At 47.3% G+C, this 25,650-nt stretch overlaps 1 protein-coding gene and 1 long non-coding RNA gene across 5 annotated transcripts in view; one reads left to right on the top strand and one right to left on the bottom strand.

Moving 5' to 3' along the window:
* GLIS1 (GLIS family zinc finger 1) overlaps positions 1–25,650 on the top strand; it is a 212,879-nt gene that overhangs the window by 142,464 nt on the left and 44,765 nt on the right. The gene's annotated exons all lie outside the window — the stretch shown is intronic.
* On the bottom strand, positions 11,470–24,290 carry LOC141572106 (uncharacterized). Its single transcript, XR_012497227.2, has 3 exons — positions 24,141–24,290; positions 23,177–23,271; positions 11,470–20,956 (listed from the first exon to the last, which is right to left on the bottom strand). It is a non-coding gene; the product is annotated as an uncharacterized LOC141572106 (long non-coding RNA).

Genomic DNA, 25,650 nt, shown 5'->3' with positions numbered 1-25,650 from the left:
ACCCGATGGGGTAACGGAGCCCAATCCTCTTTGGAAACGGCGTCCAGCACATTTACCAGTGGGAAATGGGAAAGGCATTTCCCATAATGTAACTCCGTAAAGTTTGCACAACTGTTCTTTGTTTTCCATCCATCTCCACAATAAATCTCCTTCCACTGCCAGGACTGGGGCCAGCATGGTCTGTAAGTGATTACGGCACTGACTCGCGCCGTGCTGCCTCCTCACCACGCATTCTTCTGACGAGGCTAATGATAAAGTGAGAGTCCATCACGGGGACTCCATGACCCTGCTAGTGGTGATTTCCAAAGGGCTGCGAGGTGGCTCCCTGAGGGAGCACAGCCTGCGCTTGGCCCCACCACACCCCCCCGCCTGGCCTCCCTTGATCCGTCTGCGTGTTGGGGGCAGATGGTATGGTGGTGCTAAGCTGTGCATTTCTTGCTGAAGGGACAGTGGGACTGGAGGTCTCTGCAGGACTATGCGTTTCTGGGGACATGACTGGGAGGTCTCTGCTGGACATGGAGCAAGCCAAGCACCTAGTGAGTGCATGTTCAACTGGTGAACCCTCCACCAGCCGCTTTGTTTTATCAGCTGAAAGGCTTAGGGTTTTCGAGCTGAGAGTAGCATTTGTACCTGCCCAGGCGTGGCCAGGCCCTGGGTGGGGCCCCAGAATGCAGACTTTCGATGGATAGTCGCTGTGCTCCAGGAATGCACAGGGAGGTGGCGGGCTCCCTGTTTCACAGTGGAGGTCACTGAAATCCACAACGTGGAAGCTACCTGGCCAGGTGTCACACCTGGGACTCTACCTCACGTCCCTGGCTCCCTGCTCCATGATCATCCCACTGCCCAAAGTTGCTTTCCACACCCCCGTTTAACCACGACTTGCGCTTCCCAGAATCGGCTGAACTCCAAGTGTTGGGAGTCAGTTGAGCCTACAGGGTCATTTCTGACCAGGAGTTGCCAACGAACATGAGCGCAGTTGGAAGTCAAGAAGGAAAACGAGTCTGCTGTGCCTCGGAGACTTCCTCAAGATGCTCTCGCTCACTCCCCACCACCAGCCGCCATCCCTTCTCCCCAGGTCCCCAGGACGGAGGGGGTGGCTCACCAAGTACCAACGCCTGTGTGTGCACTTGTGGGGTTTGCTGATGTGGAAACTGAGGCCCATAGAAAGGATTTGGCTCATGGATGGTCACAGAGCAAAAGTGATCCAGAGAACAATGCCCCGTGCCCTACCCACTAACAGAGCCACCATCTGTCAAGTATCTACTATGTGCTAGGCCCTGCGTTGAGGGTTTACATGCATTGCTTCCATTTACACCATCACTGGCCTCCCAAATTCTGAAGAACGCTTCCTAGTGTTGGGTTTGCACTGGCGAAGAACCTTCCAGGGACTCTCCTCTGATGCTGCTCCAAGCTCTTGGAGCACCCTTTGACAGATGGGGACCCGAGGCCCAAGGCAGGGAGATGACCTGCTGGAGGTCATGCAGCGGGAGATGGCAGGCAGCTTGTATAGTCCACACGTGTCAGAATCACCTTTCCTCCTGGCAGGGTCTGCTTCACAAAGCACCTCCCAGCAGGCCCCAGGGAGACTTTAACCAGTGGCAGGTCTCTCAAACATCACACCTCCTATGTGCATGAGAAAGGCACGATGATGGATTGCTGGGCAAGGGCCCACGCAGGCATGGTACGTGAGTTTTCACTTCCACTGCCCACCCACCCCTTGCTATCTTCCTGCACACAGAGCCACCTGACCTTGGAACCTCAGTTTCTTCATGTGTATGATAAGGATTTTGATTAGTTCAAAGCTCTGAGGCCTCATGACCCTGATTCAGTCAGTCTTGGTCAGTCAGAGAGTGTGGGCCAGGGGTTTAGAGCTCAGTTTCTTCCCCACCTCTGCACTCAAATTGCCTTGTTGTTCTGGGAAAGTCACCAGACCCTTTGGGGCCTCGTTTTTCTCATCTGTAAAATGGAAGGCTTGGACTCCAGAATCCCTAAGATCCTTTGAACTGAGACATTCTGACATCCATAGTTATCTTTCCATATTCCTAGCAAGGCCCAGGGGAGGAGGAAGGAGATGGAGGACAGGAAGGGGTATGTGTGTGACCCATATTGAGTTCTCAGACCTCAGTTCCTTCCACATTCTCTCTTGCTCTGCGCCAGCCTCAGTGGCTCCAGGCTGTTCCTCAAACATGCTAAGTTTGTTCCCACTTCAGGCTCTTTGTATGTTCATTCTGTCTGCTCAGAATGCTCTTGCTCCAGCCTCACCTCCCTATACTCAGGCCCACAGAGGCTTTCATGGAAGTTCGTGTCTCCTCCTCCAGGAAGCCTTCCCTGACTACCGCATGTCTTAAGTGGCACCTTCAGCTGCGTAGCTCCTCATAGTACCTGGTATTTGTTTGTCTGTGATCTGTCCCTGTACTCAAATGTAAGCTCCATGAAATCTAGTCTTCTTAGGGCAGGTTCCCTGCTGCATCTCCAATGCCTGGAATAGTTCCTGACATACAATAACACAATCAACAACTGTTTGCTCAATGAATGTGATTGAATGGAAAGGGGAGTGTGGGGTAGAAGTGATGGAGTGTGCTGGGAAGGGTTCAGGCGGAGGATCAGGCGTCTTACCCTGTATAATGAGGGTTTTTGCAACAAATTCAAGGCGGGGGTGAGGATTGCTCAGGTTCAAGATGCATGTCTGGGTTCGGCTAGGTAGGTAGTGTGCCCAGAGTGGCCAGCACAGTGCCTGGTGCACAGTAGGTGTTCAGACATGTTAGTTCACTCCTCTCACCCCATCACTTGCCCTGACTTCCCTCCCTAGTTAATCTACAGTGACACCCTGAGTCCACCAGCTCATAGAACGTGAGACCCAGGCAAGAGCTTAGAAACCATCTGGCTCAATCCTTTTATGTATCTGGAAACTGAGGCCCAGAAAGAAGGAGTTCTCATCAGGTTCCCACGCTGTTTCTGGGGCTCGGAAATAAATTTACAGTCAAGTCGTCCACGTAGTAGATGTTCGGTAATTAGCTGCTGTTGCTGCAGCTGTTTATCATTAATTCCATCTCCACAGACCCTGTTTTTATGACCATGGGCCCAGAGATAGAGCAAGAATACAATTTTGCATTAATTGATGACAAAAGGCCTATTTTACAGCCAAGAATACAGCAGGGGAAATGATGAAACTACCCCGAGGCAAATACTTTGAAGTGTGGGAAAAGAAAGTGGCATTGGTTAGGGAATGTGCTCTCTTGTCTGTGTTTTCTCAGTGAATCTTTTGATACTGGCGTTACTCTCCCACTTGCTGGATGAGGAGACTGAGGCTCAGAGAAGTTAAGTGCTGGGATTCCAAACCCTGGGCTCCCACTGCTTCAGGATACCTTCTGTGTCAGCGAGTTTCTGTAATAGAGCATGCACTGATTACTTCCTGTTTTCATTGCACTCGCCCCAGAGGACCCCTCACAAGGCACCTGCATTAGTTACTGCAGCTCTTCAAAACAATCTCATGTAATCTGAGCTTTTCAGAAGCTGATTCAGTACCGGGTGGGGGTTGCTGTATCAAGACTCTGCACCATGAGCCCCAAGCGTCCGTCCTCGTGTCCCACCCCCACTGGAGTCTATGTGAAGTACGAGAGCTGACCTCACAGGTTAGGGGAGGCAGAGGAAGAGAGGGGTTTGGGGGCAACTGCCTTGGGCTCCAGCCCTGAGAAAGGGTGAGGGAAGCAGGTCAGGTGGAGGGGCTGTATGGCTCGTGGCCGCACACACTGGGCAGAAGAGAGGTTGTGGGGACGTCCCACAGCCAGGAGAGCTGGGTCAGGACTTGAATCCAAGTAAGCCTGCAGGTGGGACCACTCCTCGGGAAGACCCAGACCCTGCCTTCTGGGCTCCTGGATCCAGGTCTATGTCCAAAGCCTCACTGGATCCCTTGTTCTGGCAGGGCGAGCTGTTTCCTTGTTCTGGTGTCAGTTACCTTATCTGTTCAGTGGGAATGAGAATCCTGCCTCATCTGCCTGGAGTTCTTTACTGCCCTTCGCCCCATATAATCCCGTGACAACCTTGTGTCTTTGGGACCATTGCCCCATCTTCCCAGTGAAGACCCTGGGGCCTGGAGAAGCAGGATAGCCAGCGGACAGTCACACACAGGGTCAGCAGTAATGCCTGGGGTCATTCGGGGTCAACAGTGATGCCTGGGGTCATTCGGGGTCAACAGTGATGCCTGGGGTCATTCGGGGTCAGCGGTGATGCCCAGGGCAAGCCATTTCCCTGCCATACCGCTCCTCTGAGCTCTGTTGCCACTTGACCCTGAGTGGGATGGTGTTTCGCAGGACAGCTCCGCTCCCACTCTGCCCGCACAGTGAGCCCAGCTCAAGGCTGGGGAAGACAAGGTGTGGTCCTGAGGCGTGAGGAAGGAGGGTCTACCGCCCGCGTCAGCACCTCCGTCAGGAAGTTCTCAGCTTGTGCCTTCAAAGCCCCAGCTCTTTAATTGTCTCCACATTTTGAACCCAGGAAGGTTTGTCCTGACAACTCGTTGGCAAAATCAGCCAGGGGATCCCCTCCCACAGCCGGGCGGCGGTTTCAGCCTTTCAAGAGCTGTCTGAGGTGGTTACTGCAGGGTATAAATTAGATTCACCTGGCAAGGCCCCACTCTCCCTACAATGTTCATGAAAACGCTCCCTTTGGATCCTGTCAGAAAGGGAAGTGCAGAATAGGCCTGGGCCCCCAGGAAGCCGGCAGGTGGGAAGTAGGAGCTTCCCGTACTCACCGGTGAGATGGGTCAAGCCAGCAGGGCCTCCTCGTGACATTCGTGATGCTGGCACTTTTGGCTTTGGCCCCACCTCCATCAAAAACATGAAAAATCCCATTGGTGTAAAGACCACATATTCACATTATGTGTTAAAACATTTTCTTGGACTTAAAAGTTCTTTCTTTTCTTTCGATTTTACTTTAAAACATTTTCATGAGTGAGTTGACCTTGAACAACATGGGTTTGAACTGTGTGGGTCCATTTATCTGTGGAAGTTTTCAATTGACCCGCACAGTTCAAACCTGCATAGTTCAAAGGTCAGCTGATTCTAGGTAGTGTGCCTGCTGTGCCAAGTGGATAATTCAGGCCAGAAGCCAGGCCTGCAGAGGCTGGGAGCACTTGAGGTACGGTCCATGCTCCCCTTCTCTGGGCTTCAGTCTCGTCCTGTGAACAGGGATAAGTGGAGGAAACACCAGAAAAATCCTGCTGTGGTGTCCTAGGCCATTCCCTTCTGTTCTAGCCCATTTTATTCCTTATTGAGTTTTGGTCTTCTATTAATACATGGGTGTTTACAATAAAAGATCTATATGTAGTTAAACGGGTGGAGATTAGAGAAAAGGACAGACATACATGAAAAAAACCTAAGCTCATTTAGTTAAATTGTGATTGAATCCTGTATTTTCCTGGAGCTTCCTAGGAGCCAAGGCACAGAAGGCAACTTGTTGAAGTGCAGTGTTATTATTGTCTGGGAAAGAAAGCAGGTCAGCCAGTTTGTGCGTTGGGACCCATTTTGTCTGGATAGCAAATGCTTAATGAGAGTATCCTGAAGCAATGGGAGGCCAGGGTTTGGAATCCCAGCACTTAACTTCTCTGAGCCTCAGCCTCATACATAAAATGGAGAGTAATGCCAATATCATAAGATTCACTGAGAAAACAGACAAAAAGCTGAATCTGGTATCTGGAGGAGAGCACATTCCGGACAGCCACAGCAAGGGCAGTGTGGGGGATGATTTTGGTTGTCCTTTCCCAGTGGACACACTGGGGTAGTTCAGGTTGTTCACTCCCGCTGGGCCGCCTTGAATTCTCATCCGTTTCTTACTGACTGCACCTGCGCGTGTCTCCGAGAAGAGACAGCAGGCTGGTGGGCCGGGCCCTCCTATGCAGTGGCTGCTGCAGCAGCCTCCGTGCCTGGGGCTGCTCAAGGGCCAGCTCAGAGCAGGTTGGTGTGTGTGCAGCTGTGTGCATGTGTTACTCACCTCTATGCACCTACTGTGTGCCTGCCTCGTGCTCAGCATTGGCCACGCAGCCAGGAGTCCTGTCCAGGAGTTGCTCATGGTCTAGAGCGGGGGCAGACTCAGGACCCCAGTTACAAAACCCCCAGGATGTATCCCCTGAAGGGATATAAGTGGGGACCGAATGGAGAGGATTTAATCCAGGGAGGGAAGCTACGTAAGACTTATCCTGGTGTGAAAGGATGGGAAGGGTGTCCCACATGAGAGGGAACAGCATAAGAAAAGGCCTGGAGGCCCAGAACACTGAGTGATGGAGGGGTGAGCAGGGCTGGTAACAGGGCTTGGTGTGTCAGGTGGAGGAGCTCGGGCTCTGTCCTCAGGGCTGCAGAGACGTGAGGCTGGGCTGCAGCGGGAGAGGCGTGAGTACGTGTGAACATAAGTGTGTGTGCCTCAGGAGCACGTCCACACACTCCTGCCAGGGGGGTAACTAAAATCTCTGCCCCCTTCTTGTTCACTAGCAGGTAATGACTTGATTCGAGAGGCTTTTCCAAGAATGTAGTTAGTGTCTTTGGTTGCAGTTTCCCAGGGTTTAATAACCCCTTTTCTCCAAATTTATATAGGTTGCTGGAGAGCACTGCATTTGCAAGCAGTTTTCCAACTTGGCCCAAGTATCCTCTGTGCTGGGCCAGGGTGTCCAGTGAGGGCCCCTGACGAAACGTCAGGTCCAGATGGGGCCGCCCACTCTGCCCCTGGAGTGACTGCACCGCTTGTTGAGAGGGTAGGGCGCCCAGGCGTTGGGCGGGGTGGACGTCTCCCCTCCAGCAGGCCTGTGGTCAAACCCTGGCTGAACTCAGCCCTCCTCCTCTTAACTGTATTCACATCTAGACCCCACGTCTAACGAGGATCACAGAGCTCCTGGCTAATGGCACAGCTGGAACCGTGAATGTGGTTTGGGCATGCGGGTAAAGTGGGCTGTTTCCTCTACCCCAGTTAGGAACCAGCAGACATCAGGACCTCATCAACACCCTCAGATGAGGGGTGGGGAGGCGGCCTCCCCAGAATTAACCGCCAAGGGCAGGCTGTGCTGTGTGACATTAGAAAGTGACTTTACCTTTCGGAAGCTTCCGTTTCCTCGTCTGTAAGACAGTGTATAAGTGCGTGTCCCAGAAGCAGACCCTGAAAGGAGGACTCGTGTACACGTGATCTCCCAGGGAAGACCGAGAGGGAGGGTCTGCCACTAGTGTCTTCCAGGGTGGGGAGGGAGTTCAGCAGTCCTAATGGAGTCCTTGGAATACGCCCAGCAATGTGTAGGGTGCTAGGGACAGAGGTGAGTGGGACCTGGGAGAAAGGGAGGGTCGGTGGGCAAGTTGCAGGGGAAGCTGACCAAACGTCCAGTGACATCTGGGGCAACTGAGGCTCAGAGCTATGCTTGACCAGGGCCTCATGGAGAGTGACCCTGAGGGAACTCAGAGCAGTACCTCACAAGTGGAAACCAGAAGTGCAGATGGCCTGGTGTGGGCGAGGCCGATCCCAGACCACAGGATCCTGCTGTGTAGAACATCTGGAGCAAGCAGGCTGCAGGCTGGTATAGGGAGTAAGTGGCGAGGTCTCCACACTAGTTAACTGGTCTGCGACAGTCGACAGTCGCTGTTCTAATTGTTATTATCTTGCAATTTGTGTGATGATGTGTGTGGCATGGAATGAAGCAGAGACTATGTCTTGAATATCTGTTTATGCCACTTCTGAAAAAGCTCCTCAATGTCAGGCTTGCTGAGTGACTAAGGGGAGACCTGTGGTCTCCGGCATTAGCCTGAGCTGCCCCCAAGGGACATGTTCAGGGTAAAGCGAGTCCCTTTCTAGGAAGGCCTGAGCCCCGTCCGCTAATGGGCTCTGACCCGGGCTCCCTGGCTTCTAGAGTTGCCCAGTGCCTCTGGGGCCCTGTGTTTATATGTGTTTGCCTGTCTCTGAGTGCCAATCACCGTGGCTTGATGTGTGCTTGTGTGTGTGTGGGGGGGTGTACATGCGCACGTGTGCACAGGCGTATGTCTGCACGGTAATATCTGTGGCTACTCCTGTGTGATTGAATGTGTCTCCAGGGGCCAAGCTGCCGTGCGCTGCTGTGTGTGTGTTTGTCTGTGGCTGTGTGACTGTGTCTGCACACCTCTGCGTGTCCGTGCAGCATGTGTCTGTGAGTGTGGGCTCTACAAGCCTGAGGAAGCCATCGTTCCTCCAGGATGGCAGGCAGAATGCCCACTGAGTAGGGCATGCGGATTTGGGCCCTAGAGAGTGGGTACAAATGGGGGTGGGGCTTCTCCTCCGCACTGTCATCCCCCCATCTCAGCTCAGAGGGAGGAAGCTGTTAGGAAGCAGGTTCAGCTCAGTGTCAGGAAGGACTTGCTAACAGGCAGGACCTCCGCCAGTGGAGGGAAGGGGTGAGGTTCTCCTCCGGAAGTGGGAGCAGAGGCTGGCCTGCCACTGGGCAGTGGTGTTCAGCTCACACTCGCTGATGCTTCGTATTTGGTACCAGGCCTTGCTCGGGGCCCTGGGACACAGCCATACTTCAGGCTGAATTCCAGGACCCATAGACTAATGACGATGACCCTTGAGACTGGGTCCCCAAGGGAATCATAGCTAAAAGTGATGGGCCTCCCTGTGGTAAGCACTGGTCTACGTGCACTAACGCATTTGATCCAGGTGCTGTTTTACAAATGAGAGGCTGAAGCAGCCTGCCTGGGGTCCCTGCAGCAAGCAGAGGCAAGGCTAGAAGTGGAGCCCCCCCCAAGTCAGGACTGAGCTGCCGGCCCCCCTCCCTTACCCCAGCTCCAGGTAATGGTACCAGCCAGGGCCTGGAAGAGGCTCGTTTCTGTCCCCAGAGCACATGTGCATCCAAGAAGTGCCTGTGCCATCCCACCTATTACCTGCCAGCCATTTTCTGGGGGCTCTTAGCACTAGGCCAGGTTATTAATAACCAAGGCCCCGAGGCCACTACAGTGTGGGCTGAGGATTTTAATCCAGCAGGAATGTAAACATCGCCTGACTGCAGAGGGGCTGTTGGCCAAGGCGCTTCTGATGCAGCTCCTCTGACAAGGTTGGAAAGAGCCCCCCTGCTTCAGCTCACAGGGGCCTGGGGACCCCAGACAGAAAGGGCATCATAGAAGGAGCACGGGACTGAGAGGTAGTGGTGGAGGCTGGGTCCATGTCCTGCCACTATGTTTATCTTCATGAATAGTAATAATAAAAGTAGCCAACACTTACTCAGTGCTTCATACATGCCAGACATTGCGCTGAGTTAGGATTGGCTCCAAACACCTCCGGAGAGAGGTGTTACTGTCCCCATTTGTTAGATAAAGTAACAGAAGCAGAAGCTTAGGAAAGAGACTTGTGCAGGTCACACGCGGGAAAGTGGAGACACCAGGGTTGGAACCAGCACTGTTCAGCCCCACAGCTCTTACTCATGTTTACATTTAAAGAATTATATCCTATTTGATACATTCAAAAGAATACATGCAAATATGTGTAAGTAATAACGCGTAGCAAAATGAACATCCATGACGTTCTGGAACCACTGCTCGTTTTCTGTCTAGCATTCTCTGCTTTGCGTAACGCGGTTTCATCATACGTCTAGAGCCATAAACAACGTATTGTTTGGTTTTGTTTGGTTTAAAACTTTACAAAAGTAGTATCCTACTTTATGTGATCTTGAATTGTTTCACGTAATCTTACGTGTTTAAGATTTTGTCCGTATTATTGTGTGTAGCTATTCATCCATTCATTTTCACTACTGAGTAGTAATATTACATTGTGTGAATAATCTCAACTTTAATCATTCTCTTGGTGGTGGACATTTGGGTTATTTCAGTTGAATGCTAGTTCACACTGCTGCTGTGAACATGCTTCTTCGTGTGTCTTTTTGGATCAGTGGAAGAGTTTCACTAGACTGTGGGCCTAGAAATGGAATTGCTGGCTCAGGGAACATAAGATAGTGCCAAATTGTTTTCAAAAGTGGTTATACTAAATTACCCACGTACAGTATATAGAAGTTTTGTTCTCCCACATCCTCAAAAACATTACATAGCTTTGTCAGTCTGGTGGGTGTGAAATGGTGGTGGTCTTACTTTTCACGTAGCTGATTAGTAATGAGATGGAGTACCTTTTCATAGTTTGTAGGCCATTCATGTTTCCTCTTCTGTGAAATGCCTTTAATCTCCTTTGCTCATTTTTCAATTGGTTAGTTGTGTTTTTCTGATTGATTCATAGGAATTCTTGACATTTTTTGCCAGTTTGTGACTTATTCTTTCTCTTTCATGATGGTACTTTCCTAGAATAGAAGGTCTTAATTTTAATGAGTTGAATTTATCATCCTTTCCTTTCATTGTTTATATCTTTTGTGTCTGTTATAAGAAATTCTCCGCTACCTTGATATCACAAATAAATCCTCTTGCATCACAATAGGAGGATTTATTGTAAGGTTTTTAAAGTTGTATTCTCATTTAAGGTTTTAATCCATTGGGATTAGTTAGGGTGTATGGTGTGAGGTAGGGACCCAATTTAATTTTTTTTCCCATCTGAATAACTATTCATTTAATTGCCCATCCTTTGTCCAGTGAGTTGCAATTCCACCCTCTCACATATCAGCTTCTATATACCAGGGGTGCCAAAGAAATGTATACAAGCGGACACTTTGGTCAGCGTTGCTCAAGCAGCAGTTCACTGTCATCAGAAGTGTCTGGACGCTGATGGTAACCACTTTGAGCACCCCTTGTCATTGCAGAGTCAAACGTGACTTGGATTCATCTTTTGTTATTGGTATATATCGAGTATTACAATTTTAATAGTTTTTTCCTTACTGAAAATGTGTATACATTTTTTTTTGGCACCCTCTGTATTTATGAATCTGTTTCTAGATGCTTCTAATCCATTAGTCAATTTTCCTATCCCTGTGCCAGTATCAGACTATTTTAGTTACCATAGTTTTGTAAGAAGTCTTTGCTAATATCTATGTAATAGGAAAGACCGTCACCCTACTCCCACTCCAATCTTTTTTTAGGTGTCCCTTGGCTATTTTTAGGTCTTTTCTATATATATCTTAGATTCAACTTTAAAATTTCCATGAAAAACTCTTGAGATTTTGATTGGAATTCCATTTACTCTGTAGATCAGTTTAGGGAAATGGACCTCTTTATGATGTTAATTCTTCCTGTCTCTAAACATGGTTTTTGTTAGTGATTTTCTGCAAGATTTCATGTTTCTCCATATATGTATCACATACATTTCTTTCAAATATTTATTAATAGGTTTCTTTTGTTTTTTGTTGCTAACTTAAAATACATCTCTCTTTAAATTATTTTTTTTGTTTGTTCCTGGTGAATAGAAATACAATTGCTTTTTGTATATTTATCTTCTGGCCAGTCATCTTGACAAATTCTCTTATTCTTTCTATTACTTTTTGTGAAGACTCTTTCGAGATTTCTATACAGACTCTCATATATGTGAATAATGATGATTTTATTTTGTGCTTACAATCATTATACATTTTCTTTTATCTTTGAAAGAAACAATGACAGTTGGCACCCTTGTGTTGCTGCTGATTTTAAATGCTTTTAGTATTTTACCATTAAGTATAATGCTTCCTGTAGGATTTCTGTAGATACCTTCCATCAGTTGGAAGGCATTCCCTTTTTTAAAAATAGGTTGGTTTTTAGAGCAGTTTTAGATTCACAGACATTTACATTGGGTTCACAAAATAAAAGTACAGAGGGTTCCCATATATGCTCTGCCCCAAACACACAGCCTTCCCCACCATCAACATCCTGGACTGGAGCACATTTGTTACAATCAGTGGACCTACACTGACACATCGTTATCACTCCAAATACATCATTTACGTTAGGGCTGACTCTTGGTGTACAGCTATGAGTTTGACAAATGCGTAATGATATATATCCCTCATTAGCTCATCAGATAGAAGAGTTTCACTGCCCTACAAATTCTCTGTGCTCTGCCTGTTCGTCCCACCTTCTTCCCAACCCCAGGCGACCAGGGATCTCCATAGTTTTCCCTTTTCCAGAATGTTATGCTATTGGAATCATATAATAAGCAGCCTTTTAATACTGGCTTCTTTCACTTAGTAATCATATGCCTTGAACGTTTTCCATGTCTTCTTGTGGCTTGATAGCTCATTGCTTTTTAGAACTGAATAATATGCCATTGTCTTCATGTACCAGGGTAAGTTTTATTTACCCATTATTTACTGAAGGACATCTTGATTGCTTCCAAGTTTTGGCAATTACAAATAAAGTTTCTACAAACATCCATGTGCAGGTTTTGTGTAGATATAAGTTTTCCACTCACTTGGTTAAGTACCAAGGAACATAATTTCTGGATCAAATGGTAAGAGGATGTTTAGTTTTCTAAGAAATGACCAAACTATCTTCCAACGTGACTGGACCATTTTACATTCCCATCAGCAATAAATGTAAGTTCCTGTTGCTCCACACCCTCTGCAGCCTTGGGTGTTGTCAGTGTTTTGGACTTTAGCCATTCTAATAGATATGTGGTGGTATCTCATTATTGTTTTAATTTAATTCCCTAGTGACATATGATATGGAGCATCTTTCATGTGCATGTCCATATGCTTATTTGCGTCTGTGTATCTTCTTTGGTAAGGTATCTGTTCAGATCTTTGCCCATTTTTTAATCAGGTTGTTTGTTTTCTTATTACTGCATTTTAAGAGTTCTTTGTATATTTTGGATAATAGTTCTATATCAGAGAGGTCTTTGTTAAGTATTTTCTCCCAGTCTGTGGCTTGTCTTCTTATTCTCTTGACAGTGCCTTTTGCAGAGCAGAAGTTTTTAATTTTAATGAAGTCCAGTTTATCAATTATTTCTTTCATGGATCATGCTTTTGGTATTGTATCTAAAAAAGTAATTGCCAAAGCCAAGGCAACCAAAAATTTCTCCTGTTATATTCTAGGAGGTCTATAGGTTTGTATTTTGTATGTAGGGCTATGATCCATTTAGAGTTAATTTTTGTGGTGTGAAGTCTGTGTGTCTAGATTTCTTTTTCATGTGCATGTCCAGTTCTGGCACCATTTTTTGAAATGACTATTTTTTTTGCTATTGCATTATCTTTTCTCCTTTGTCAAAATCAGTTGGTTATATTTTGGGGGGTCTATTTCTCGGCTCTCTATTCTGATCCATCGATGTATTTGTCTCTCGTTTTGCCAATAGCACACTGCCTGGATTACTGTATCTTTGTAGTATGTCCTGAATCAGGTAGTGTCAGTCCTCCAACTTCGTTCTCCTTCAATATTGTGTGGGTTATTCTTGTTATTTTGCCTCTCTGTATAAACTTTCAAATCCGTTTATCAATATCCACAAAATAACTTGCTGGTATTTGGATTGGGGTTGTGTTGAATAGATAGATTAAGTTGGTAAGAACTGGCTTCTTGGTAATATTGAGTCTTCCTATCCATAAATGTGGACTAGCTCTCCATTTATTTAGTTCTCCTTTGATTTCTTTCATCACAATTTTGTAATTTTCCTCATATATATCTTGTACGTATTTTGTTAGATTGATACGTAAGTGTTTCATTTTAGGGGAGTGCTAATGTAAATGGTCTTGTGTTTTTTATTTCAATTCCTTTTTCTCATTGTTAGCATGTAGGAAAGAATTAACTTTTGTATGTTAAACCTGTATCCTGCAACCTTGCTATAATTGCTTATTAGTCCCAGTCATTCTGTTATTGATTCTTTTGGATTTTCATTCATGTCACCTGTGAAAAAAGACAGTTTTATTTCTTTCTTTTAAATCTGTATTCCTTTTATTTCCTTTTCTTGTCTTCATTAGCTAGCGCTTCAGTTCAATGTTGATAAGGAGTGGTGAAAGAGGACATTCTTCTCTTGATCGAGACATTCCTTTTTACTCCTAATTTGTTAAGAATTTTGGAATATATGAGCATTGACTTTTATCAAAGGGTCTTTCTGAATCTATTGAGGTTATCATGTATACATAGTTTAACTACTTCAATTTGTAAATATGGTAAGTTAAATTTATAGATTGTTCTGATGTTAAATCATTCTTATATTCCTAAGATCTACCCAACTTGGTTATGGTGTTTTCTTTACATCACTAAATTCAAGATTTTTACATCTTTCTTCATGAGTGATAGTTGCCTGTTATTCTCCTTTCACATACTTTGCTCATTTGATTTTAATATCAGGGTTTTATTGATTTGGGGAGTATTCCTCTTTTTTTTATTCCTTGAAGAATTTTTAGAAGATTGGAATGACATGTTTTTTAAATATTTGATAAAACTTGCCTATAAAACTATCTGAGTCTGGTGTTATCTTTATGGAAAGATTTTAAACTCCTGTTGCAGTTACCATAATTGGTATAGACCTATCAAGGCTTTCTAATTCTTCTGAAGTTAGTTCTCCCGTCCCTAGGAATGTGTCCACTTTGTATATGTTTTCAGATTTAATTGCATAGAATTTGTTATAGTGTACTCTTTTTATTTTAAAGTTTTTGCTGGGCCTGTATTATATCTGCATTTTTATTCCCCGTATTACTCTTTTTTTATGCCTTCTTTCTTTTTTTCTTAATTCATTTCACCAGAAGTTTTGTCTCTGTTATTAGTCTTTCCAAGAACTAATTCCTGGCTTTATTGGTTCTCTCTTTGTGTCTTTGTTTTCTACTTCATTAATTTCTGCTTTTATATTTATTATCCTCTTTTATATTTTTTAGTTTATTTTTCTGTCCCTTTTCTAACTTCTGAAATGGGTCACCTAGCACATTAATTTTCAGACTTTCTCTTTTTCTAGGACAATCATTTGCGAAATAAATTTCTCTTTCAATGCTGCTTTTGCTGAATCTCAGAACTTTTTATATGTAATGTTGGCATTATTGTTTAGTCCTGAGTATTTTAAATATCCATTATGATGCTTTAATTGACCCAGTGAGTCTTTAATTTTCCAAACATAGAGAAATATTTTCCTTTTTGTTATTGACTTCTAATTTAATTTCACTGTAGTTGAAGAACATTTATTTACATATCAGCCATTATAACTGTATAAAGCAGTTTTTTTGTAAATGTTCCATATGTGCTTGAAAAGAACGTGTATATTCTACTTTTGTTCAGTAGATCAAAAGTCTTATTTTATTCACAATTTCTATAGCTTTACTAATTTTTTTTGTTCTGTTAATAATTGAGAGAAAGGTGTTGAAATCTCTTACCAAGATGATAGGCTTTGTATTTCTATTAATATTTGCAACATAATTAGTTTCCTAGAAGTTTAAAACTTTTATCATTAGATAACTCTATCCTGAATCATTTTTTTGTTTGTTTTGGTTTAAATTCTATTTTCTCTAATATTAATACGGCTATGCCAGCATTGCTTGGAAGAGCATTTTCATGGTGTATCTTATTCTATCCTTTAACTTTCAAATTTTTCATGTTCTTATGTTTTAGGCGTGTAATTAGCAAACAGTGGGAGGTGTTATTTGTTTTGTTTCTTCATTCTGCTGAGCTCTCTTTTAATTAGAGTTTGGTTCGTTTTCAGTTATGATTACTAAAGTATTTGGACGTGTTTCTTACATTTCACTTTCTACTTTTGCTTTTCCTGTACTTTTTTGTTTATTTTGTCTTAATTTTTGTTGTCATTTGTTGTGTTTTATTTTGCTTTATGACTGATTAAGAGAAGGGGTTTTTTTGTTCTTTTTCTCCTTATTACTTTACCCCCTCTGATGGTTTGGAAGTTATACATGCTAATTCTTTCTGTTTAGTGATAACCTGTGAATTTTTACCAGGCATTCTTAACCTAAAGAAGCCTGAAGTTAGTACCTGAACCTCTTCTCTAGCCATACAAGGACCTCAGAACACTGTGTAATTAATTATTCCATCCAAACTTATATTCTACTGTATTGCAGTATTCTAGATCTGCCCTTGTTTCAACTCCACAAATTAGTGAGCATTATTTTATATGACAATGTTTGTTTAGCTCTACCTACATATTTACATATTTATAAATTTATTTGCCCATCATTAACTCTTGGCCATGTTAGACCTTCTTTCTGGTACCATTTTCACTTAGAAATTCCCTGTCTAAGTCCATCAGTGTCTCTCTCTCTCTCTCTCTCTCTCTCTCTCTCTCTCTCTCTCTCTCTCTCTCTCTCATTTATTTATCTGAAAATGTCTCTTCTTTCACCCTCATTTTGAAAGATAGATTTTGGAATACCCATCTCTAAGTTGACAGTTATTTTCTGTCAGCACTTTGAAAATACTATTCCATTGCCTCTGGCTTCCATTTCCGTTTTGTTGTAGAGAAGCCTGTTGGTATAAATATTGTCCTTTTGTGGGTTATCTATGTTTTTTCTCTATTGCTTTTAAGACTTCTAATTTGCACTGCTCTGTGAGTAGGTGTGGATTCCTTTTATTTTTTTCCCTCCTTGCAGCATGGAAAATTCTCAGTTATTATCTCTTTAAATGTTACTTCTTTTCCATTCTTTGTTGCTTTTGAAGCTTTGGTTAAAGGTATATTATGCCTTCTTATTCTCGTCTCTATATCTCTTATTTTCTAGCTGCTTGTCTCTTTGATTTGAATTCTGTGAAATTTCTTCAGCTCTTCCCGTTCAGTTGTGTCTAATCTATTTGACCCATTTCGGTTTTTAAAAATTCATTTCAACAATTATATTTTTAATTTCTAGAAATTCTGTTTGGTCCTTTTCAAATTTCACTGGTTATTTTTTACTAGTCTTTTATTACTTGTTTATATTTTGTGATCCCATCCTTTATTTCTTTAAACATGTCACCCATATTAGTTTATGTTCTAAGTCTGTTAGTTTTTAAATTTGAAATCCTTGAAGAGGGCATCTAATTTTGTGGGGCTTTTTGTTTGTTTCTTCAGGTTCTCCCTCTGCTTCTTTCCTTGTCTGCTGGGTAGTTTTGAGTGTGAGGTCACGTAGTTGATGTTTCCCTCTGAGCCCACTGGAGGCCTGAGTTGAACATGCTTTCCTCCCTAGAGGATTAGCATCAGCGTTTGCCAGAAGCAAGGAGCACTGAAAACCAGGTTACCTCCAAACCTGGCCAGGTCCCCAAGCGCAATCTAGGAGTTGAAAGTCCAGCCCTCACACCTTGCTGCAGCTCTGATGTCAATATCTGCTTCAGGACAACCCCTCCACCACCTCGTTAGTCTGGTTTTCACTTATGGCTTCTTCCTTTTGTTTCTTCCCTTGCCTCTGAGATTGTCCTTACTTTCTAGGATATAAGCAGCTCCACAAAAACTATATTTTATGCATTTTGCCGCAGAAGTGCCCAGAAGCAAAACCTCAGTTTCCTCATCTGTAAAATGGTCATCAATAATAAGAACAGTAGTAACAACTACCCCACACATCGTAAGAATCCTAGGAAATCATACAGGGCAAAGCACCATAAAAGTGTTAGTTTGAGAACAATTGCTGTATGTTGTTGATATTTTATGGTGCTGAGTGTTCTACGTGCAATATTTCATTTAATCCTCCAGCAGATCTGGTTTTTTCATCAACCCCACTTTACAAAAGAGGAAGTAAGGTTTCAAATGGTTAAGGTTCAACTGCATCACGGTTATTCTGATCGTTATTGTTACCTCGTTGTTGGAAGAGGAGGCAATGGGAACACCTGTGGCGATACCGGTCTAAGGGAATGGGCTGGGGGCCTGCCCATTGGTTGAGGGGCAGCGTGGTGTACTAGGGACTGCTGGGATTGCTGGGACTCAGGAGAAGGGGTAGGGTTGTGGTTCTGACTGGTTCTTGTTCATGCTCTTGAACCAGCTGAGCTTGTGGTTTGGGGTGCTGGCTGCAGGAATCTCAGCCTGCTCGTCTGTTAGGAGCAGAGGGGTGAGCTGTGGGTGCTGCAGTGTTTGCACACTTTGTGAGTTATCACGGAGGTATGGCCCCTGTTGTTTCCCTGGTTGGTTGCACTTCTCTGATGTCCTCAAGTTCCTTGTGTGTCTCATCTCTGTGTGCAGTGGAAGTTTTGGTGCCGTTTTCTGTTCACCACTTAGCTCTTGAGCGGCCAAGCTCCTTGAAGGCAGGCACCAACTCTTCTTGGCTCTTTGTCACCTGGCAAGGGCCTGGCGTATCACAAGTGTTCAGCAGATGATGAATCCCGGACTAAACAGTGGATCCTTCCTACTGCATCGTGCAGGAGCCGCACTGACAGCACCTTCGTAAACCTCTGCGTATCCAGCTGGAAGCTCGCTGCTTCCCCCAGCACTGTGTTCCGGCATCATCCCACATTCCAGCGCTCCATCGCACTGTCCTCGCACCCACACGTGTACTTGTCATTCTGGGTGGACAAATTTTTGGTTTGGCAAATATGATCTCTGTATCCCATCTGCCCCCAGGTCCTCGCTTCATGTGTGGTATGGAAAAGGGCTTTGGAACGAGGCATCCCTGGATCCAAACTGTGGCTTCTCCCCTCACTGGCTCTATGAACAAAGGGTTTAACCTGTGTGAACCTCAGTCTCAGTCTTCCTACCTCCAAAATGGGGAGAGTGAAGCCAGCCTCCCAGGAATGTGGAGAGATGGGCATTGTGTGGGTGGGTTTGTGGTGAGGGAGACTCTCCTCCAGTTTCCCTCGTGGGCCTCTGGACCTGCTCTGTTTGCCGGCATATTACACCCGACCTGAACTCTGTGGCTCCCAAAGGGCCTGAGCGTCTTTGGCTCCACACCACTTATGGCTGGGCCCACAGTTTCCTTCGGCCTCCACCAAGCCCAGCACATTCTGAGGCTTCCCCAGGACGGGCTGGGCCCCCACCCCAGGCTCATTGCTCTAGTTCTTGGCTAGCTGGGAGGCAGCTGCCAGCCAACTGTTTACTTATGATCATGGTCTCCTCTGTGGCAGCATTTGCCAGCCATGGAGCGAGGGCAGATTTATGAACTCGGTCACACAGAAATTATTTAAGGCCCTGGTTGGCCAACAGTAATGTAAAGACTTACAGTCCCTGTGTGAAAAAGGATTGCATTTAGGTGCCCACACTTGGGTCTGATTTACAGTGTAGGCCGAGGATCCAATTAGCATTCACAGCCGTCTTTTAGCTAAAACCCAGCGCCTTCCAGGATTATGCAGACTTTCCAAGGCCTGGGCTATGATGAAATTATAGCTGGAGGCTTGTAAAGTCATGCACCGTTTATAAATACTCTATATTCTTAACTGCCCTACTGCTCAGCTTACCTGAAAGGTCTGGGGCCCCCATGGCCTAGCTGCTTGTTAAAGTGACCCTAGGAGATTATTGGAAAGGGGGTTCTGGTTTCAATCCTGGATCTCTACTACTTGCTGTGTGACCTTGGGCAAGTGGTTTAGCCTCTCTAAGCCTAAATTTCTTCATCTATAACTTGACTAATGTGGTAGAATGTGACTTGAGAAGAGTCACACACTCTGCTTTGTGGAAATCCAACCAACTAGGTAATGGCTATAGATACCCATCACAGTTCCTGGCACATAGTAGGTGCTCAGTAATGGTGTGTATATTAGAGTTCCTGAAAGGAACAAAAACCCGGTATGGTGCTGGCCTCTTCTCTGATACTCTGCCTGATTGCCTGACAGTGGCAGGCAATAGAGTGTGGTATATTGCCTGCAGTCCTTGGGGCAGCAGGGCCGGGAATGGGTGCTGGGTGGGCTGCGTGGGGGCTTGTCACCATTACCATGGGCTTCTGAACAGTCTATTGAACAGACTGTGCTTGAGGCCTTTTTAAAGCACCTTCTGTGTGCGTGAGCGCTGCGTGCCTAGCACAGTGCCAGAGTCATAGCAGGCATAACAAAAATGTGCCGCAGTCGTGGGAATGTCGGTCATGCTGATGTACTCACAGACCAACCAGACAGACCCGGACCCTGTCTCCAGTCTTCCCTGTGGCACACGCTCCTCACTGAAGCTCCTCCCCTCGGTGGGGGGTGGGGGGTCCACTGGTGGGCGTTGGAGGGACGCTGGCGTCAGGTCAGCGAATGCACAGGTTGTTGCCAATCAGTACTGTCCACTAGTGGGAATTCTGTTCCACAAGCAGGGAGTGAGCCCTGTCACTGAGGTGGGGAGCAGGCTGCGTGCTGCAAGGGGATTCAGTCACTGGGCAGGAGCAGGCCTCGTGACCTCGGGTCCTTCCACTCCCCCTGTGCTGGGACACAGCCACTCCCTCCGTGCTCAGCAGAGCCAGCTTTCCTTTCTCTGGCTTCGCTGATGAGCTGTGAACTTCTGTAGCTTTGTGTTAGATGTTCTGTGTCTCCATGATCCCTGTCCATGGCAACATCCAGTGAAAACTTCTTTATATCGCTGTGTGTCCAGGGCTGGGAATACAGCTGTGGGAACATAGAGGGCCCCTATCCTGGCCTGGGAAGTCAGGGAGGGCTTCCCAGAGGAGGGACCGCTTGAGCTGGACCTTGAAGGATGAGGCAGTATTAGCCAAAGGAGGAGGAAAGCTATTCCAGGAGAGGGAATGGTGGGCACAAAGGTGTATGTGTGTGTGTGACAGACAGTGCACTCTCGCAAGCCCATCAGGGCGGCCAGCTGCAGGTGGCTGAAATGGGCTGGAGATGGGTATGTCGTGGGAAGATGAGCCAAAGGAGGGACTCACGGGGGCTGCGGACCAGGCCCTTAGGCCACGCTAAGGCTGTCAGGCTGGACACCGGGAGCCATGTGGTGAGAGAATGGATGGCAGAGGCAGGCCCGATGGGGGATAGCGGTGGGCGTGTGCTGGTCACCACCCCAACCGGAAGCGGTGTGGCAGGGTCAAGGCAGGGACTGAGCAGATGGACGGCGGTTCAGGACTGTCCCTAGGACTGAGCGATTGACAAGCAGTCATGACAAAGCAGTGTTCTGACCTTGTGAGCTCTGGACCTTGAGTCCCCTCTTCAGGCTGCAGTCCCCAGTGACTGTCCATTCTGTGCCAGGTCGGGCTCTGAGTGGCTGGGCACAGCCACGAAAGCCTCGGTCCCTGCCTCAGAACAGCCAGGGATTTCAGAGAAGCCTGAAAAGACAGGATTTGTACAAAATAGCAGAGGCCAGCAAAGCCCACTACGTTATAAGTGACTGTTTCTGTGAAGTCCCAGGGTCCCAGGGCCTGTAAAATGTCCCAGGCCTTCTAGCTCTGGGTCTGATTCTTCTCTCTGCCATGGCGAACCCTCATCAGTCTGGGCTTTGCGTCTCTCCTGCTTTTCAGTTTCTACATGACGCAGGCCAGTGCAGGACTGTTCTTGTTACCTGCAGGCCACAGGGCACTGTGACGGTTCCAGGTGGTCCGGGGTAGGGAGGAAAGAAGTACACACTGAGGCTGTCCTACACATCCAGGGTCCTGATCGAGCATGGGGGATACAGGGTTCCCACAAGGGGAAGGTGGGCGTCCGTTCACTCGCTCACTCAGCCTTTGCCAAGAGCTCCTCTGGGCCAAACCCTGGGCTGGGGGTGGGCACCAGGACACAAATAGGACACTTTTCTTCACTTTGCCCCAAGTCTGGTTGAGAAGCCAGACACTAAATAAAGCAAGGGAAGTAGACATGTGGGTAGGCCCAAGGGGTGGGAGTTTGTTAGGAAGAGAATTGGGGACAGTGTGACGGAATGAGCGTCGTGTTTGCTAATGACAAGGAATCTACTGGGCCTGGGTGAAGGGCCTGGGGTGGAGGGCAGCAGATAGGAGACCAGAAAGGCCAGCTGGGGCTGGGGCTCAGGCTCGTAGAACCTGGATTGCTTGCATGCAGAGGAATTGGGACAATGTTTGGAGATCCTCCAAGAGGTGCTGTCATCAGCAGCGTTTTTCCAAAGATCACTTGGATAGTGACAGAGGAGGCTGAACCCTAGGGAATGGCACCCAGCACGACCCTGGGCCTGCCTCCAGGGGTCACACTGGGCCCTTTGAAGGTGCCCCTCTGGGTGCCCACATGTTGCTACGCTTCCCAAACCCAGGCTCCGATCACACTGACCGTGTACCCTCCTTCAGCCTGACGAGCAATCCCCATGCAGGGCCTGGGGCTGCCAGCCCCCACTGGCCGCATCCCTCATCATCCAGAATCCTGGTTCCCACCTCATTTTCGGCTCCGTCCTGCTTTGATTTGGGGCTCTCCTAAGGACGTTTGATTGGCAGTAACTGTAGTGAACCATAAGTTCATGCAAAAGGGAAGATTATTTATGTGTTTTCTGCTGTTCTGTTAACAGACTTCAGAGGGGCATATGGTATAGATAACGATTATTTAGAAATCAGAACTTTTGCAAGAGACTGGAAAGAACTTGGTAAAAATCATTTAGGTACTGTGACGTGCTTCATTTAATAGAATATTATATGTACATAGAGGCTTTCTGATTTTACAGGAGGTGATTTAGGAGAGGTATTCAGTAATGGAATCGGAGTGACAATTAGTTCCCGGTATCTGCTCAGCGGTACCCCACACCCACGTGATCTGCTCTGTGTCTGCGTCAAGGCACACCTGAAAGGGTCAGAGCCGCGCTCCCCCGCCGGCCTCAGCCACAGGCTGTGGTTGCTCTGCATCTGGGTACCAGCTGCCATCCCCGCCCTGCTCGTCCAGAACCCCAAGAGGCTTTGCGGACTCTTCCTCGCTGCCTTACATCTAGTCGGTCACCCAGTGCTCGCCTCCTAAACTTGTCTCGTGAGCAGACTGCTTGAGTCAAATCCCAATTGCTACTATTTTGTATCTGAGTGAACATGGCGGTTACATCACCCCCTGTGCTGCAGTTTCTTCATCTGTAAAATGGGGGTCCTGATGATAACGTCCACCACTGCGGCTGTTCTGGGGACTTGACGATAGAATGTAGAGCGTCCAGGGTGTCCAGCAAACAAGGCACGGGTGTGGGCTAAGGGATACACTGTTTCCAATTCCAGTCCTGGTCGGCAGGATTGCCCTGGAATTTAGGGCGTGAGTGGGGCTGTGGCGCTGGCTCGTGCTGTGCACACATGGCGCGAGCTCCGGGCTGCTGTCTCTGAGGTGATCACACTTCACACTGGCTGTGGGTGGTGGATGAACATGGTCTGCAGCTTAGCCCTCTCCTCCGCAGCCTGGAAGTGAACTCTCCTCGTTTTGACTGCTCCCTAGTGGGCCTGGTTCAGAGTTGAGTGTGGGCAGGCTGGCAGATGGAGGGCTTTTGTTTCTCGCGTGTCTCCTGAAGCCTGTCAGCACAGCCACAGTCCTACAGCCCACATGCACACGTGCCCGCAATATACCTGTACGCACACACTCACCTGCATGGCCTCTTCTGGTCCCCTTCTGTCCCGTGCTGTGGCCAGGATACCGGTGCACCGTCACTCTGAGAAGCCTTCAGAGCCACCACCAAGGTCTGAGGTGGAGGATTTACAGAATCAGAGCGGCCCATCGTATCATAACACACTGCTTTGTAGGGAAGGTAGTAACCTAGTCACCTGAGCGGGGGTGGGGTGGGGGTGGGGGGTGTTGCCAGTGTTTGGATCTGAGAGTCCCTGTGGCACGTTTTGGAACATACCAACCCTGTGCATTGCTGAGCCTAGAGAAGCCACCGGTGGGCAGCACTCAAGGCCATCCAGAGAGATGGCCATCCGTAACTGCCGGTCCCCTCAGATCCCAGGTTCCTTTTCCGTTCTGCACCCGAGAATGTGTCGTTCAAGCTTCAGAGGCTCTGATGGAGCCTGGGAGGATGACAGAGTGTCCTGTACTGGTGCCTTCCGCCCGATCACGGGTTGTCGGGTGGAGAGCCTTCCCGAATCCCCCAAGGCAGTGGCTGTCAGGGAAGTGTCCCCAGCTTCTTGGAGCTTGTCCCTGGAGCCTGATGACAGTTCAGGATTGGTGGAGCCTGTGTCACTGCTTCCCTGATGTGACGCATCCACACCCACACTTTTTTGCCCAGGGTCTTTGCCACCAACAGGCTCAACCCCGAGTCCAAATTGGCATCAGAAGAGGAAACTTGCCTGAACTAATGAGCTGCTTGATTAGTCCTGTGGTGCCAGACTAGAATCAAGTCCTGGCTCCGCTTCAGATTTGCTGTGTGGCCTTGGGCAGGTCACTTCCCCTTTCTGAGCTTTGGTTCTCTACTTTTACAAACTGTGTAAATAGCCTGGCCCCTACTGCCTACTACTACCTCAGTTAAACAAACGTTACCCCACAGGGCTGCGGTGGGGTTGGTGGGGTCCTCTGGGCACCCCAAAGAAAGGGCTTGAGTTCAACTCTACTCACCATGTGACCTCAGATGATTTTTCCACCTCTCTGTGCTTCAGTTTCCTCATTGGACAAAAGAAAGTTGTCGTCCTTGAGATCTCAGCTTAAACGCCACTTCTGCAGAGAGGCTTTCCCTGGGCACCCCGGCCCCATCTCAGTACTCGTGTCGCATCACAAGACCAAGTGCTTTTTCCCATAGCACTCACATGGTCTGATATTATCTTATTTATTTGCTTACTTGGTTGGTATCTGTGTCACTCCAGCATGTGAGCTGCACAAGGGTAGAGGCCATAAGTGTCTTGTTCAACATTATGTCACCAGCAGCTGGAATGCTGCCCGGCATCTTGTAGGCACTTCACACTGGATGCATGATGGATGGGTGAGTGTGTGGATGGATAGGTCACGGTGGATGGATAGGAAAAGGCTGCCTCTTGCTGGCCAGCCGGGGCAACCTCTCAGCAGGCCTGTGAACCGAGGGCAGTGGTCCCTGGCAGGGGGCTGAGGAGTAAATTCCTATCCTGGGGGAGGGTTGATGAGATAACACACAAGTCCCTCCAGGCCACGCTGTGCTTTCCTGGTTACCCTAGATCTGAAGCACAACTAGGGTTCCCCAAGGCTTCCAGCGATGGTGTTGGCTGCAGCTGCCAGACCAGCCAGTGTAAACATGCTGGGTGGGCACAGAAAGCAGAGAAGGTCAGTGGTCCCCTGCTCGGGATATGGAATCAGTTGGAACACCAGTTCTGTGTTGACTTGGTTGGGACCCGCCACCAGTTGAGGGCTTGAACAAGTTGCTTCCTTATTACCTCTGAGCTTAGTTTGTTTGTATATAAAATGGGGATAACACTAATACCTCGCCCCGCAAGATTGGTAAGTGTTTAAAATGGCTGATTAAATGGGAGTCCCCTTTTCTGTTGCTGAGGGATTTGTCTCTGCTTGCCCAACTATCGGGTTGACAATAAAAATAAGAATAGAAAAACTCCTAGAGATAGTCTCACTTGGAGCTGTGGCCACTGGACGGCCAGATGCTTCTCCTGCCCCTCGGCTGTCAGGCGGCAGGGGTGGGGGCTGGGCAGCCAGCCGTTCCTGGGAATGAGCCGAGGGGCTGAGCCGATGGATGGTGGAGCGGGAATGTTCCTGTTAGGCCACGGGAATGTTTGCTTTTCTTCTCCAAGAACTGGTTGTGGTCATGTAAATCACCCTGGAGGAAAATCAGTGGGTCCCCAAATGCATCTGTTGGTTTTTATTAAAAAAAAAAAAAAAAAGTAAGACAACAATCTTTGTGGTTGGCTTAAAAGTATTTTAATCATCAATGAACAAGGGAAGAATAAACCCCTGGAGCAGGCAGGAATGTGGCCAGGGGACCTGAGAAGGAAGGCCTGGTGGGGGCAGCCTATCTGCCTGCCACCTGGTCCCGCTGTGCAGGCAGCCGTGTACACGCTTGTGTTCGGGATCACAGGGACCTGCCTGGTTCCACTCCCATGGGGACATGCTCTCCACCCAGAAAGTTTAAGGTTGTGGTGTGCGGTGA

The sequence above is a fragment of the Rhinolophus sinicus genome, chromosome 14 (assembly GCF_057876585.1).
Source record: "Rhinolophus sinicus isolate RSI-liver-muscle chromosome 14, RSI-T2T, whole genome shotgun sequence".
In the NCBI taxonomy this organism is placed as follows: Eukaryota; Metazoa; Chordata; class Mammalia; order Chiroptera; family Rhinolophidae; genus Rhinolophus; species Rhinolophus sinicus.
The sequence above is the reverse complement of the archived record's forward strand: the minus strand, read 5'-3'. Positions and strand labels throughout refer to the sequence as shown.